The 18998-nt window shown below is 31.6% G+C and overlaps 1 long non-coding RNA gene across 1 annotated transcript; it reads right to left on the bottom strand.

Annotated features, from left to right (window-relative positions):
• Positions 1-9418: 9418 nt before the first annotated feature.
• On the bottom strand, positions 9419-10918 carry LOC134232959 (uncharacterized). The gene is made up of 2 exons (XR_009984884.1): positions 9612-10918; positions 9419-9570 (listed from the first exon to the last, which is right to left on the bottom strand). It is a non-coding gene; the product is annotated as an uncharacterized LOC134232959 (long non-coding RNA).
• Positions 10919-18998: the final 8080 nt, after the last annotated feature.

Below are 18998 nucleotides of genomic sequence, written 5' to 3'. Positions count from 1 at the left end.
GATGGAGAACCCTGAGTAAGGGAAGTTGACGTGTAAAAGACCTAGATACACTGTAGATTACATGATCGGTAATACTCAATATATAAATTGTATTTTAGAAGAACTTGGCTTTATTTCTACAAGTAATTATCCAACGTATACTCATGATAGTTCCCTTTCTATTGAAGAATTTCTTTAAATTATATGTAAGTTCTGCAATATTTTCAATAACCCAAAGAACCAAAATGAATTTAAACTACCATATGCATATTGCAATTGGATTCCAAAAGCTTCATAAGAATCCTTACAGACAAAGACGCAAATCAGGTTCAAGTCAATGTTCACCCAAGCCTCTTTCTGAACTCCTATGCAGGGTATTAACAGTAGTAAAGGAGAAACGTCAAGAGCACTGTGCAACAACATAATATGTATGTTAAAAAATATGTTGCGATTATACGGGAGTTGAACGGTTTGTATCTATCAATCATAAGTGATTCAGCAATTTTCAGAAAAATAATTTTTCCTTACCTTTTTAAAAGAGGTGTCAAGTCTTCCTGAAAATGACTTAATTACCGTGGACATTTTCATGTTCTTGCAGGAAAAATTCAAAGTAAGTAGAATTTGACTCGTGTGTGAACGCGATGACATTGTAATGAATTTATTCCTCTCAGATATTTACTAAATAAGTACATCGACACATTTAAATTATGCACTTTTCAAATAAACAATGAAACACACAGAGATAACGAACAATATCTAAAATCAAAAGTCCCTTAAACAATAAAAAAAAATGCAGCGACTTTTTTGAAAGGTGGAGGTGGTCAACCAAAGAAAAAAATTTAACATACCTAAAAAAAAGATATGCAAAAAATGGGAGGAGAGCAAACACCGATTTATTATCATCGGGAAATAACTGAATATTATACTGTATTTTTTGACAAGGCCATTGAATCGACCATAGACCCTACGAAATTATGACTTTAAACGAGATTGCTAATATACTCATGCATGAATGATTGTATATTGCTGCATAAGTAGGGGAAGTTGACTATTGTAAAGTTTAAGTCATCATGTTTATCATAAAGGTTGGTTGTAAGATTACCATTATCATCTTTTGCAAGAAAAATATTCAAATATGAAACAGATGTGTCTGATTTTTGGTTTTTTTTTATCTCAAGCTCGCCGGAATATATCGTATCGACATAAGAATGGTAATTAACATAGGTAACTGACATTGTGTCGTCGATATATCTAAATGTCGAGTTGAAGGCCACAGCATTTGTTTTCTTCTTTTCAAGCATAAGATTTTGAACTAATTCATCTTCATATGAATACAACAATAGGTCAACTATAACATGGCACAATTGGTTTCCAGGGGGAATCACAGGATGAACAACCACCATTCAGTCGACGGAATAGTAACTGAATGGTCACTGAAAGGTCACTGAAAAGATCCTTTCCCGTAATCATTCAGTTATACCATTCAGTCGACAGAATGGCACATAAATTTCAGTGACCTTTCAGGTATCATTTATTTGCATCTTTTTATTGCATACTCGGCTTATTTTTAACTTAAAAAAATTATTTTTTCCTGGTATAATGTCAATTAACAATGGTAATTTCCTTTCTACGTCGATACGATCCTGGTAAACTTGAGATTAAAGTCATAATGACGACAGATTTTCCTGTAATTTCCCGATCATGACAAGGAGCACACGGCGGGTGTGATCGGTCAACAGGGGATGCTCACTCCTCCATGGCATCTGATCGCAACTCTGATGTTTCGGAGGTCCGCGTTTGCTCTGCACCTATTTTGCATTGTTTTTTGGGCTATGATATTGAATACTGTTCGTTATCTCCAAATCCTTTATTCAGGTGAATCAAGAAAGCGTCTCCATATGAGTGAAAACTCTCGGGATGGGAGTTAAACTATATACTATCAATCAAGAGATATTAATTTTTTCTCAAAGTTTTCTCTTTACTAAATCTTTGGAAGTTAGACAAATTGATTTCCTGATGATTGCACCTGAATGTTAATTCCACCATGGGAAAGGTTAGGAGCTTCATATGCATGTCAATCTTGTTATGGAGGATTATTCAAGGAATCTCTATCTATTGTGATTCATTAACAACAGTTGGAAACATGGAAAAAATAATTTTACATGATATGCGAGGCCTGTTTAATAAATAAATTAATCAATTATTTATATGTGAAATAGAATGCTATCTAATAGATCCAATATACACAAGGCCTCTAGCATCAACCTCAATATACTGAACAAATGCCAAAATGCTTTATCTAATATTATACAAATAGTATTATGCTTACTGTCTCATTGTCTCTATATACTCAATATTCTATTGTTTTCACATATTGTACAAAGGGTTATGAGCGTAAGCGTACTATTCCGAAATTATACACGGATTCATTTTCTGGGGAAAATCTGAAAACACCCACGCCGGGAATGAAACTAACAACCCTAAGATTGTCAGTTCGACGCGCTAACGCTTCAGCCATGGACTCTGTTAACCATAGTATTTTTATTTATATTAACTTAGTTTCAAAGATTTGATACTTTAACTCTTTAAAATTACTGAATTTTTATGCAACATACATTTAATGTTCACTTCATTGAATTACACGTATGTGTTTTTCATTTCCCCGCAAACAGTTTATAGCGTGGTACAAGTTTCTCTTTATAATATTTATTAATATTATATTAATCTAATATTATATATCTTCTTTTATTTTGATTAGAAAATAACTTCCTTTTTAATGAGATATCAGCAAGTATAAAATAGAAGGAATTTGGCAATAAATTGAGGATTAAATAATAGTCTGGTCCTGATTTTTAAAAAGAAGGCTAGAAATAACTTCTAACGGCAAATAATTATTATTTGGTCCAGCATAGTTTTTTAACCTAATTCGAGTATGCTGAATCCGAAAAAATATGCTGGCCTTCATGAATATGGTGATAAAGAGGTCAAAATGGCGATTCAAAATGGCGGACGTCAAATTTTTCTAATTTTCTAATTAAATGATGGTGCAGTTGTAAGTTAAAAGTCAAAATGGCGATTCAAAATGGCGGATATTACTTTTTTTCAAACAATTTCTTAATGTCGATTACATAGGAGAAAGGATTTGTAAATATCTTATTGAGCGAAGTACAACTATGTAAAATTCCAATAGAACACTAATATGATACACTGTAACTTTAAATCGGAAAATTTATTCGCTTAAATCTAAAATGTGTTATTTAGCTCAAAATAGAAATTCAAAGGACGTTTTTTTACACTCGATTTCGTAAAATACCCAAACTGCTTAATTTTGAGTCGTTTTGCAGAACATCAATTACAATTTGTTTTTTATATACTCAGTATATGGTAAATTGATTAGTCCATTAAATATGAACAAACAAAAAATACTAGAAAAATTCTTTTTTTCTGGAAATAGTTAAAACAAACTCGACTTAAGAGTTTCCAAATTTTCCCCCTCATATTTTACCGTGTTCCAAAGCCTTTGAGCCCCCGACCACCTAAAATCACTCCTGAATCCTGTCTTTATCAACTCGGATTTCTACCTCAACATCCCTCAGGACACCATCAAATATAACTGACGAAATTCTTGTCCGATGTCATCGAATACTTTGTTCTATATTTTTAGCACTTCTATTCCAGCTTTATTTGCTATATGTTACAGTCTGTTTTCGGAATTTTGGTATTTTCAACACTCAAGTAAAATGGTGCCCCGTGTCAAGGATGACAACCCACTTGGCACGTAAAAGATCGTTTCTCTGGTGTTCGAAAAAGAGTAAGCTCACTGGGGGCCGCCAGAGAAACCAAAATCCTTCAAATCCGATTATTTAAATAGTTGGTCCGCCGAAACATGGCTAAAAAATTGCCGTTAAACAATATACAATCAATCAATCAACACTCAAGGAACAACACATTTATGTTTAAATGTTAAAATGTCTATTTTGTTTTCCAAAACCTTCTGCAAAATGAAGTAGAGGTACTGTGAGCAATTAGCTCACTAAATGATACCCCCCGTCTTCCATATGAATATAATAATGACAGTGTCCATGTTTTGCTATGTAAAACCCAAAATATGTGTTGGATCAAATAGTAAAATAGGAGGAGCACAATGGCAATATGTAATAAAGATTCTGTGAAAGTTTCATCAAATTTCATTCAGTGGTATGAGAGGAGTTGCGGATAAGAGATGGGTACCCCAAAGCGTAACAGACTGACAGACGGACATACCGATTACTCTATACCCTCCTGCATTTCAAACGGGGGTGGGGGTATTAAAAAAACCTCTGATATTTCGTGATCGTGTATAGATTTGTTCCTTTAGGGTAGAAAGATCATTTTATTAGCAAAAAAGTATCAAACTTTATCATCTGGAATCACATTGTGTGTATATTTTGGTGAGAAAAGTTGTATAATTATGCAATTTAAGTGGTACCAATAGACCTAAGCCATGCTTGACTTCGATCTAGTCAATACTTCTCTTGACAACAAAATTTCCTGAACACTCCAAGAACTTTACAAGTCAACTAGATGCATGCTTCTTTGTTAGAATAGTGTAAGGTTGTATCAAGAATCGAGGGAGGTTTGAACACAAACATTTTCTTCTTTCAGATTTTGTAAATTTCAAATTTTTAAAATTTATATACAGTGTTCAATACAAAATTGGTGGAGGAGGACCGTACACAATATGAAATATTTGAGAATGTAGTTGAATTTTTGACTGAGAATTACAAAATGCAAATATAGGGACACAGAATCAGAGCTGGACAATCAAGAAAATTTATGGTTTACGTCTATTATACTGATTATTCTTAATAAATACGTTAATATTTGGATATTATAATACAACTGTATAATCAGATTTATATGATGTAACAATTACTAGCCCTCTAATTGGTCGTGGTTCATCATTTTAAAAATCATACTAAGTTATGTTGCACTAGACCTTCCACATGAACATAAACATGTGTATTTTTTGCTACACTGGACGAAAAATAGATCAAGAATTTCCAACAACTGATATGATTTAGCAACCCTCGAACTACAATGTTCACTCGCCTTAATGCTGCTCTTGGGGTAGCTTAACTAGCATATTGTCCTCAAAACAGAAATTATTGTATGATATTATTAACTTTTTGTATGAAGAAGCATGATAAGACGGGTAATAGTTAAAATGTCTTCGGAATTGTCGTCAAAAATTTATCTTAATAATATAAGTAATAATACAGAAATCCGTGTTATAAAAATCCTAAGTCATTAACAAAAATATCCTCCAACTTTCATAACATATTTGAACATTATTTCATGAATTAAAAAAACCTGTAATTTATTTTCTGCAAAACGAATCAGAATTAAGCAGTTTGGGTATTTTATGAAATCGAGTGTATAAAACGTCCTTTGAATTGCCATTTTGAGCTAAATAACACATTTTAAATTTAAACGACTAAATTCTAAGATTTAAAGTGATCATTTTAGTGTTCTATTGGAATTTTACATAGTTGTACTTCGCTCAATAAGATATTCACAAATCCTTTCCCCTATGTAAACGACATTAAGAAATTATTTGAAAAAAAACGGAATATCCGCCATTTTGAATCGCCATTTTGACTTTTAATTTACAGCTGCACCATCATTTAATTGTAGAATAGTGAGATGTAGAGGGGAAAATACAAATCCGCTGTGTATGGATATTTGCAAATGTAAAATCCTGAACAAAGAAGAATAAAGAAACAATAGACAAATAAATCAGAGAAAATTCGAATTAAGTGTAGAAACGACTAAATTTTCTGAATTAAACTAATAATGTTATCATTCTATTTTATTTTTTATAGTTTTATTACACTCAGTTAGATATTCACTCATTACTTCTCCATTTTGAACGCCATTAAGAGAAAATTAGAAAAATTTGACGTCCGCCATTTTGAATCGCCATTTTGACCTCTTTAAAGCCATTTTCATGAAGGCCAGCATATTTTTTCGGATTCAGCATACTCGAATTAGGTTAAAAAACTATGCTGGACCAAATAATAATTATTTGCCGTTAGGAGTATTTTTTCTATAAATCGGACCAGACTATAAACTTTTTTAAGTGCGTGAAAATGCATAATTGCATAGAAACGGTAAATGCGTGATTTTGCGTTAGACATAGGAAATGGTATATTCGTTAATGGTACACTGTGTATGTGTTGAAATGCGTGACTGCGGAAAGGGGGTTTAAAGAAAAAAATTCTTGAATAGTTTCCTGCAACATTTTTCTTCACTCATCTGAAAATATCTTACATTGTCCCTTATTACATGAAACACTTTTAATAAAGAAAAATAAAAGATAACAGACGTACCTGAAGCATAACATGACGTTAAAATGGGAGATGTACTAAAATGTTTGTTAGAGGTGATAAAACATTGGAAATGGAAAATTCAAAACGTTGAAATTTTTTAAACAGTTAGCAAATAAATAACAATTTTTTTTTTGGATTTTTAAAAGCTGTTGTGCTTTGCATGTATTATGCCTCGATAACAGTCATAATTTGACACAAAGTGCACTTGACTCCGGCTTATGAAATTTTGTGTCCACCCTGAGTACAATTTAGGCATAGTGCATGAAAAGCATAGCACAATTATATACACTGTTAATAGATTTGTATCATTTTATCAAATGTATCACATAAAAATTGCATATTTTGTACGTAGAATATGAACTTTACGCTATATTTGTCAGATAGAGTGTTCTGCTGGAAAGGTAGGACAATGATTGATTGCCTTTGTACGGTTAGTAGACAATTGAAACTATATTTAGGTTATCTTTTCTGCTAAGCATAATTGCTTATCTAAAATCCTGAACGCTCATGAGATGTACTCATACCCCAATTGGAAATTAAAGAAAACTAGAATTTGCATTCAGTCGGTGAAATTCACTATATTGCTGTAATCGACATTTCAAAGTTTTATGTAATTGATATTTTTCTTCATTTAAAGGTAATAACGATAAAACACCAAAACTTTTTCCGACGAAGACATAACAAGTAGAAGGACGAGAAAAATCAAAGCAATGATCAAAGCAACGAACCATAATCGATATCTCAAAATAACTTAAGTTCTACACCAGTTCGATCTCAAATGAAACATATAGATAGAATTATAGAAAAGATGAAATACATAATATTATGTATTTCCTATATTAAAGTTGTTTCTATCAATGTTTGACATCCCATTGTTTTATTCTTCATGTTGTACTAGTATTTGAATGCATCTTAGATCCAAAGTTTGTCTTTGTGTTCTTTATTAAAAATTAAAATATTTCCTTTGTATTTTACTAACTTTGTCTTGTAAGATTTGCTTTATATGCTCATAACTTATACAACCGTATAACGGGTAATTTTTACTGGCTGCTGTTATTTTTTTTTAGGAATTTTGGTCGAAATAGGATGATTTCAATTTTTACTCGTCAAATTTTTACGAACTGAGCATGTGCGTAAAAATTAAAATCATCGGGGGTAAATTTCTACATCAATGATTTTCAGAACTTTAATTTCATGAAAAAGAAATTAGTGTCTGGACAATCAATAAGAAAAAAATATTCCCATGATAACGATTCATCCAATTATATGTTTATTTACTTTTATAATCCATATGTCCTTCATTTATTCCAGAATCCTTTTTTTTTACTAGAAAATATATATATTGCCAAATGCACGACGTGCTCGAATTGATTTTACCATTAAATAAAGAGAGACAACTCAAATTATCATGATTTAATTAATATACAGTGCATTTCAAAAGTCGAAGTCTTTATTCGAAACATGTAAAGCAGAAAAAGGGGTCACATACATAAAATTTTAAATAAAAGTGAATGCTTTCAAGATATACTCAAGATATTTAATTCATAAATATGCAAGAAAGTCACTGTGAAAAAAATCTCTGTTAAAAAAATATCTTTTAAAGCTATATATGGCGTATCTGAGTCAAAAAATAAAAATACAAGATTAATTGTATATTTACCAGATATTTGTTACTTATAAGTCTTAGTTAAAATTTAAACCGATTTTGAACTAAAATATCACCACAAGTCTAAAGTTAAATTGACTTTAAACTGTGTCTGAAACAAATTGCTGTGGCCTTCAACTCGACACTTAGATATATCGACGACGTAATGTCAATAAATGCTGATAATTTCCATTCCTACGTCGGTTTAAATCGATACGATATATCCTGGTGAGCTTGAGATAAAAGATACCACAGAATCCGAAAATTCTGCTTCATATTTGGATAATATATTTGAAAAAGACACTAATGGTAATATAACAACCAAGCTATACGATAAACGTGATGACTTTAACTTTTCTATCGTCAACTTCCCTTACGTATGCAGAAATATACCTTCATCACCTGCATACGGCGTATATATATCTCAGTTGATTCGATACGTAAGAGCATGCTCTACGTATGAAAAATTTCTTAAACGAGGTAAATTATTGACAAATAAGCTGATTAAATAAGAATATCAGCAGTCTCGTTTAAATTTATCATTTCGTATCTTCTATGATCGATATAATGACATTGTCAGCAAATACTATTTATCATTGGGTCAATTCCTTCCCCTTTCCCGAACTGTTCCCTTTATTTACCTATCTATATACTGTAAATTAAGACCCTTCTTTAGTACTTCACAATTTATGAACCAATTATCCATTAGTAATAGAGAAAAAAAATAGAATACCAGTAAAGAATGTAAAAATGTGTAAACAGATGGTAATAAGTTGTATTAATGTATAAACGATATGCTCTTGAAAGCCGTCAATTCTCAAAGTTATAATAACCTCCTCCTCCCCTCAGGCCTGTTACATTCTCATAGGAAATGTGTAGTAGATGCTTCTCTAATTGAAGTGAGCGAGATTTAAATTTTATCCTACAAAACTGACAAATATATTTTTATAAATTATCCAATACTGTCTAAACCTGCCCGCACTTTTGTTAAAAAGGGGGTTGAACCAAACGTGCCATTCAACCAGTCATATAAATCTTTGATTTAAGGTACCATATGTTTTAGGTTTATACTGCATCTTGTCAAATTGGCAATTTAACTCATTTAAAAAAAAAAAAAAAAAAAAAAAAAAAAAAAAAAAAAAAAACAGAATAACGAGTATTTGCCTTGCATAGAGTTTTCTCTCAGAAAAATGGTACAGGTAATTTATACCAAGCTTAAACCCTTAGCATTAAATTATTTTCGTATATATGTGGTAAATAGGGAATGTCCCAACTTAAACATGTTAAACGGATCTGGTTTAAATTACTACATTCTTTCTATTATGAGCTCTTAAATACTGAAACTGATGAACAATTCGGTTCATGTGAACCTGAAGCACATTTGCAGCTCTGTTCTGCAGCATGTTAAATAATAAAGAGGGCGTGTGTGTGTATAGAGCATTTATTACAAATGCCAAATGAGATTACAGATTTTACAATATCAGAATGCAGCAGAAGGTGGGGCCCAAAAACATCCCACACCTTATACAAAAGAAAACTAGTACATATATTTTCTACAAAATTAACAATAAGTACCTTAAACAAAAGAAACTAGTACATCTGTTTTCTACAATAACAAAAGTCATGCAATAACAATAGGCACCTTATATAAAAGAAACTAGTACATGTATTTTCTACAATAACAATAATTATGGAGGATTGAAGGGGTGGTGGTGGGTAAAATTTGTAAACCACATTTTGGAGCCGAAATGTTATTCTGATAAGGATAAGGCTAATAGCCGTTACTAGAGGACGCTTAAGTATAAAACCCGGAAAACCCTTCGGGACCCATGAATTCAAACAAATTGGTAATTAATAAAAATATGCAATTTATTACGTATTTAGATCACATAAATTCCTTTATATACATAAATACACTTATGAGCTCTTAAATACTGAAACTGATGAACAATTCGGTTCATGTGAACCTGAAGCACATTTGCAGCTCTGTTCTGCAGCATGTTAAATAATAAAGAGGGCGTGTGTGTGTATAGAGCATTTATTACAAATGCCAAATGAGATTACAGATTTTACAATATCAGAATGCAGCAGAAGGTGGGGCCCAAAAACATCCCACAAGAGGGACAATGAACGTACAGAGAAGGGTCACTCGCCCCACCCAAAAATGTGCTTCAATTACTTAATGTATACAGCTTGATAACGATGTAAATACTAACAAAACTATTCACAACATAGATCAATGGAATTCTAAGGATGGATAATAAAAATATTAACTAAAATAAAATAAATACATAATCGAAACTCATTAACGTACCAACCTGGAATAGAATTATTGCATATCTTGACAAAAACATGTAAATAATTCAAAGAGATATAAACTATTTATACAATCCTCGATATGATACCCAACAACGAATATATTCAGTGCCGCCTAAGACAGTCACCGAATACTTCGTGTACATGTATGTAAGTTTATAAAGTGAAGACAGATAAATTCATACACAACTCGAAAGTCATTAACGTACGTACCAGGAATAGAATTATTGCATATCTTGACAAAAACATGTAAATAATTCAAAGAGATATAAACTATTTATACAATCCTCGATATGATACCCAACAACGAATATATTCAGTGCCGCCTAAGACAGTCACCGAATACTTCGTGTACATGTATGTAAGTTTATAAAGTGAAGACAGATAAATTCATACACAACTCGAAAGTCATTAACGTACGTACCAGGAATAGAATTATTGCATATCTTGACAAAAGCATTTAAATAATTCAAAATGATATGAAATATTAATACAATCCTCGATATGATACTCAACAACGAATATATATTCAGTGCCGCCTCAGACAGTCACCGAATACTTCATGTACGTGTATGCAAGTGTATATTAGTATAAAGTGAAGGCAGATAAATTCATACACAACTCGAGAAAGTCATTAACGTACGTACCAGGAATAGAATAGTTGCATATCTTGACAAAAGCATTTAAATAATTCAAAATGATATGAAATATTAATACAATTCTCGATATGATACTCAACAACGAATGTATTCAGTGCCGCCTCAGACAGTCACCGAATACTTTGTGTACCTGTATGTAAGTGTAGTATAAAGTGAAGGTAGATAAACTATGCAATGTTAAGCTTTCTCTTGCATAATTATGATATTTAAAGCATGAAGTTGACGCTTTTATGAGGTTATAGTATTAACAATTAAATTTTAAAAAAAAGATGCAGAAAAATAGAGGATACCGCCTCAGACAGAATCCTCTATCTAGGTATCTAATACATTCAAATAATACAGAATAAGGGATACTTTCTCAACCATTTATCCTTTACAATCGGATTTTCTACCACCCTAAATGAAAACATATATGTACTAATAGGCGGGAAAATAGAAACCTTAATGTTCTCTGGAATGACACCAGTTGCAACCATCCCATATCTCATTTTGTGAGTCTTAAAAACACTAAAAAATGTGCCAGGGTGTTGCTGTAGCAAAACGAGGGTCCTTTGCAGCTAATTTCACCTACTGCAATTGGGTTGGGATTTTATTTCTAGATAGACTTTTATTTTACCTAAATTGTATTGAAAGTTGATTCATTGTAAGACTCCTTTAAACTCCCTTGTTGTCGTGCCTGAAAAGGTATATTTCCTCAAAGCAGCAAATATGGGTTTGAGTCTGAATGAACCGCGATTTCCCTTCCTCTCAGCAAAGATAAATTACAAAAAGGAACATAACCCTGTAGTAACATGTCCGTTACTAAGAATTGGCTATCTATGGTATTGTCACTATTTTTTTTTTTTTAATTTCGAATATTAAAAGTAATAGGCTGCACGCATCAACTGACATTGCAAACTTTTTTGTTCCACTTAACATTTTACTGATTAACAAACGATTCAAGAAATCGGGGGTGTTTCGCATTTAAAAATAGTATATCCATGCTGCCAAGTGATATAGAGCTAGCTGATTTTCCTAAACTGAATAGGTACAGGTAAGACATAAGACATATAAACCTGTCCCAAGGAGACCACTTTAATACACTTGGTCTATTGATCACCCTGAATGAAACCCTTAAAACAATTTAGAGCATGCCCGTACACTTACTTTGCAATAAGAGCTAAAGCGGAATCTAAAAAGAAATACGGGCTGTGTTTGGAGAGTTGAAAAATATAGATTTGTAATCTTAAATATCCACAAGCACTCTTTACCCAAAATATTGTAAAGAACCAACAATAATCTTCTTTAAAAAAATGAATTTTCTGGTGTTTGTTAAGTTTACAATATGCAATAAACAGCTGTACTATCAGATTGGAATATGACAAATGAATTCTTTAAATAAGTCCCATAATTCAACAGCCAAAACAATTGGGAATAATTCATGAGGGTAATATTGCCTTCTTTTTTTTTTTTTTTTTTTTTTTTTTTTTTTGCAAGATCCATATATTTTTCTATATTCTTTTTTTTTTTTATTATTATTTTTTTTTTTAACAAACAATAACCATTACCCAAGAATCAGCTGTGGAGATGCATGTGTTTTGATGTAACCTTTATACATGGTATATGTTCAAATAACCACCGTATTAAGATACAAACTGTTTGTTTAAATTTCTTTGCAAATGTAGCTTTATTTTTCTCCAATTTCTCAGGTAGCAACATATTGGATTTTCCATTACCACTTGTCAAATTCAATTTAAGAAATACTAGCTTTGTAGATGCCCATGAAGTCTTTTTATCCAACACAAGTAATTCAGAGAAAATGTCCATTGACTTTACCAATCCATTATAAGACCAAAGAAAGATCTTCAAAAGTTAGCAAAAGAACTGGACAACCCAAGTGAAAACCTTATCATATAATACGAGACTTTCCCAGTGAAAGCCCAGTAGTTCATGATCCTCTTTGTGACTGGGTATACACACCAAGCTGAGATACTCAGATGGTATAAAAGATCTTGCACCCTGATGTTGTAAATCAAATCCATGCTTAATTCTGAAACCGAATGTCATTAATGATGACATAATTGCTTAGGAATAAATATTTAAGGACATTTGGGATAATAGGGGTTAAAAAAAAACAAAACAAAACATAACTACATTACTTAAGGAATAATGTCAATTATCTGGGCTTTGCAAATTGTTCCCACACTCTAAACAAATGCATTGGAATTTGCAGTTTTCAAGCTTGCATAGCCCTTCCCTATTATATGGCTAGCAAATTTCTATGGAGATTTGCTTCTCTCTTTTTTTTTTGAAAGCCTTAGTCTAAACCTTGATCAGAAGGGGGAGATGGAAAGACCTGTAGTTTCCTCTCTATATCCCTGTGTTTAAATGCCTGAAGCACAAATTACACACTAACCATTTCTGAAGACATACCCTTAAACTTGTCTATATATCCTAATTTGTTTATCAACAGTTTGTCAAGGTTTACTTCTAGATGATGCCAAACCATGACTTGTCTCTGCATGATTTACACAAAACTGTGTTTCATTTGGGAATTTTCTAGTATAGACAGAAATCAAATGCATAGATTGCTGTTTTCCACTGAAATATAGTATTGATTGTTTGATCTGTATTTCTGGGTGCTACTGAAATGTTAGAGTTAAAATCAATGTGTACCCATTATTTTGGTGGTAGGCACAAGACTGACAAAAGGTGGTGCTCCAAGGTCAATATATTGCTCTTCCTAAGTCTTTTGTTAAAGCATTTATGGAATCAGTGCTAAAATAAAAATTGATCCCCGAAGAAGAAATATTAAATGGTACCAGTTTTAGTCCCAGGTTTTTGTTTGTTTGTTTGTTTTTTTTTTTTGTTTTTTTTTTAATAAACCGTGCCACTTTCTTTGTGTTAAATCATAAACAAGTCCACCTTAATGAAATTTACAATTGAAAATGCAATGTTGGTTAATGATTAGAAGCTTTAACCAAAATATATGCTACAAGCTCTCGATTCATTCAATATAGTTATTATCATTGTGTATATATATATATATATATATAGGTCTGCAAATTATTGTACTCGTACACAAGCAATATATCTGCCTAACTTGACAGGGCTAAGCTAGCTATGTATATCAAACCATACAGGATATGTCAAATGAATTGCCTAAACATACATGACAAAAGTAGGCTATCCCAACCTATAAGATATAGTTATAAGCATATCCCATAAGGGATATGTCAAACAAATTGTCTAACTACCACAAGACAAACCTGGTTATCCAAATAAGGCAAACATACACCTGAGGATATGTAGAACATAAGCATGTCCAACCAAGCAGGACATGTCAAGCAGAGTGTCAAACCATACAGGACAAATCTGGTTTATCTTACGATACACGATAAAGATATTTGTAAGCAGATTTATAATCATACTACATATGTCAAATAAAGTGTTCAACCATACTGAACAACTTCTTTATCCAACCATTCATGATCAATAAATATCAAATATTAACATAACCAACCCTACAGGATATGTCAAATAATTGTACAACCATACAGGATTAATCCTTGATATATAATTATATATACATACATTCTCTATACAAGCATATCCAAACATACAGGATATGTCAAATAAATTATCCAACCATACAGGATAAACTCAGTTACCAAAGCATAAAGGATATAAAAATTCTGTATCTAAACCTATTCATCCATATAGGTTATGCCAAATAAATTGTCCAACCATGTAAAACAAAACTTGGTTACCCAATCACACGATTAACATATAAATACCCTTATATGAGCATATTCAACCATATAGGATATCTCAAATTAACTGTCCAACTATACAGGACAAACAGGTTACCAAACTGTACCAGATATGTATATGTATATATATTTACCATATACAAGCATGTCCAACCATATAGGATATGGCAAATAATTGTCCAACCATACAGGACAAATTGGTAACCAAACCATACAGGATATATATTGAAGTACAAGCATATCCAACCATATAGGATAGCTAAAAATAATTGTCCAACCATATAGGACATCTTGGTTACCAAACCATACAGGATATATATATACTGTATACACGCATATCCAACCATACAGGATATGTCAAATTAATTACAACCATACAGGATATAAATATACTGCATCCAACCATATAGGACAATATGGTAACCAAACCATTCAATATATATACACTGTATACAAGCATATCCAACCATATAGGATAGCTAAAATTAATTGTCCAACCATATAGGACAAGTTGGTTACCAAACCATACAGGATATATATTGCTGTACAAGCATATCCAACCATATAGGATAGCTAAAAATAATGTGTCCAACCATATAGGACATCTTGGTTACCAAACCATACAGGATATATATATACTGTATACACGCATATCCAACAATACAGGATATGTCAAATTAATTACAACCATACAGGATATAAATATACTGCGTCCAACCATATAGTACAATATGGTAACCAAGCCATTCAATATATATACACTGTATACAAGCATATCCAACCATATAGGATAGCTAAAATTAATTGTCCAACCATATAGGACAAATTGGTTACAAAACCATACAGAAATATTTATACATATACATACTGTGCACAAGCATATCCAACCATATAGGATATATATAGCAAAAATTGTTCAACTATATATGGACTACCTTGGTAACCAAACCATACAGGATATATATGCACTGTATACAAGATATAAAACCATAGAGGATTTCCAGAATTAATTAACCAACCTTTTTTTTTTTTTTTTTTTTTTTATTATTATTATTATTATTATGAGCGTGATGTGGCTAATAAATCACTATTGGCATTTCCAAGTTCCAAAAAAAAAAAACCCAAGCAAAGCATAAATATACAATATGAATACCTTAATATGCTTTATCTGTGTAATTATGCAACCAACCCAATGGCAAATAATGAAATCAAAATAAGCGACTGACTGTAATAGCTACATGATGAACAACAAAGGCAATTTACTCTAGCTACATGCATTTGCAGTGCTAAATTCTTATCGTATACTGACAATCCACAGGCCTTAGTTCTTTAATGAAACCAAAAACATTATATGCACTTGTAACCTACCCAAACTTGACCATATTACACTAAATTGTTATAAATATAAGTATTGAAGTTATACAATCTGCTTACAAGCTTTAAAGTGCTGAAACAACCGACATCCTGTTACTATAATAGTTTGTGTAACCATGTGCTCATTTTTGGTGCACACCATTTTAACAGTTTACTTTATTCTCATTTTCTGATGACCAAAGTCTTTAGTAATGAAAGAAAAAAAAAAAAAAAAAAAAAAAAAAATCTTACATCCTAACCATGATAACCAAATTCTCTGCCTGATTTAGCGTTAAAAAGCCTGTTAATACCAACAACACCTTAACATTGCAGGATTCATGTTCTATTAAGAACCTGTCAGGTTTACTTGGTGGTTTACTATGAAGAATTTGGTATGTTGACATTACACTGTGCACCAAATGACCCCGAATTTTTCTCAGCGAGTAAAACATTCTCAACCCAGTCGTATAACTTAATATCTAGACTACACAAATCATTAGAACCTTATTGTATATACATACTAAATCGGGTTTAATTTTATCAACTTCTGCGAGCCTACGCTACCATATCAATGTAATGCAACCCGAATATCCTCTATACAGAACCTTCTCGCTGAGATATTCAGATAGAAATTGATATTTCACTGTTCTACACAAATCTGCAAACGAACAATAAATCAATATCTTTGAATCAAAACCCTACTCTGCATGAGTGACACAATATAAATACTCACACCTAAGTAAAATTTGTAAACCACATTTTGGAGCCGAAATGTTATTCTGATAAGGATAAGGCTAATAGCCGTTACTAGAGGACGCTTAAGTATAAAACCCGGAAAACCCTTCGGGACCCATGAATTCAAACAAATTGGTAATTAATAAAAATATGCAATTTATTACGTATTTAGATCACATAAATTCCTTTATATACATAAATACACTTATGTTTACTTACTTTAGATTGCTGAGCACATGGAAATTGATATACTGGTGTATTAATGCGAAAATTATTACTTTGCCATATGCAGGTCTGTTAAACTCAATCTAGGTCATTGTATATTATCACACAGACACCCAATTCTTAGTTGCTTTCATGCTAACAAGGGATTGTATTTATTTTTATATAAATTTACTTGAGATGTATTATTCATTTCAAGAGTGCATAATTCTTTATTAGTTTATATATTTTCCAAAATATAACCAAAAATTTTGGTTTAACTTGATATTACTAAAATGGGGGTATGCTTGTCCAAAGGACAGCTTTAAATTTGTAAAGCTTATCTTATTAATCATGATAAAATAATAATTCCGATTTATGTTTCATAAAATATTTTATATACAATCATTTTACATTGTTTGACAAAGATAAAAATTAAAAGTTGTTCTCGATTTATTGTTTTAACATCGGGAACTAATATTAATAAAATTTTATTCTTTTAGCATTTTAGGGTAGAATGTGTCTTAATTTATGACCTTGAATTTTGGTAAGAGTTATTTCCCTTACTTTAAAATTAATTGAAAAAAATAATTTTAAAAAACTTGTCAGGTAAAAAAGTTGTTTTCAATTGTCATACTATTTCTAATGTTTTTATACATCTTTCCACCACAGTATTTAATGATATTCTCTTATTTTAATTTTTATCTAATTAAAACAACTTTCCCCCAATGCAATCTTTGTTAATTAAGTACTTCTTATTTATGAATAATTTAACTATCTCTTGGGGAATCCGTTTCGACTATAAAATGCCTTAATATAATGTCAGAGTATTTATGTACTTGATGGATATTAAACGGTAGAAAATTTGTTCCTATTAGGGATTGAAATCTTTAATACTTCTCTTTCAATTCTTGTTTACAAGCTTTATTTTTCGGCCCAGTCATTCCTATCAAAAGTTATCAAAAACTCAATCTGAGCACGTTGAATATTTTTCTGATCAACTTGTGAATTTAAATATCCATTTTAAAGGACCAATATGAAGATTGAGACATCCTGAGATAGTAGTTAAAGCTTCTTCCCCTAGTGTGACTCCTACTTTATATATCGCGACTTTTACGCCGTACTAATATAATTTGTTCCTTGCTTGTGACTGAACCAATCATATCTACTCTAAGGCATATGAGTGATTGATTATTGCTCTTTTACTCTAAGATTAATGAAGCCAAATTTCTACAGTTTTTCTGTGCTTTAAGCCTTTGACGGCTCACAAGGAGACAAAATACTCACTCTAAAAAATAAATCATCTAGAGACCCCTCTCCCCCTTATGTTAGAGGAAAATATCAGTTCATATAAACCTCAGATCTTTTATATTTTTGGTAAAATATTCTCCATGTATGCCTTTATGCATTTTATTAAAACGTTTCAATAGACCAGCAAACAAATGAATCGATACTGACTGTAAATGACTCATAATTGTGATGAAATTAATCAACATCCTTTCAGTACATTCAGTACTTTGAATACTGCAGAGGTGAAAGTGACGCAATTTTCGTGAATATTCAATAGTCAATGCCATTTAACATTTTTAAAGGCTATTTAAATTTTAGCAAGAAGTGAAAGTACCTTCTTCAGGCTTCCTAACATTTTTGGAAAACAAAACTGAAAACGAAATAGTATGTCTGACATAATAGGTTTGCGTGTGACCCCCCTCCCAAATAGTGAATCGGAAATTGTTTACGTTTTCCTCCTTAAAATAATACGTACATTAAACCATTCCTTGACTCCCATATGTTTACTATTCCTGTTATCTATAAATCACATTATACCATATTGTGTAAATTCAATCAATACTGTCGACGTTGTTTCTTAACAAAAATCTCGGGCTAAATCCATAGTAAAACTAGTTTTAATTGTAACGGGGACCGTTACAGATGTTCCCCAAACGCTTCCCAACTCCCTTTTTGTGCCATTTTTCCTGGAAGGCTT

This window comes from Saccostrea cucullata, unplaced genomic scaffold (assembly GCF_032062105.1).
Source record: "Saccostrea cucullata isolate Sc308-1 unplaced genomic scaffold, CSIRO_AGI_Scuc_v1 ctg4170, whole genome shotgun sequence".
Lineage (NCBI taxonomy): Eukaryota > Metazoa > Mollusca > Bivalvia > Ostreida > Ostreidae > Saccostrea > Saccostrea cuccullata.
Note: the sequence above shows the minus strand (reverse complement) of the source record. Positions and strands in the feature narration are given on the sequence as shown.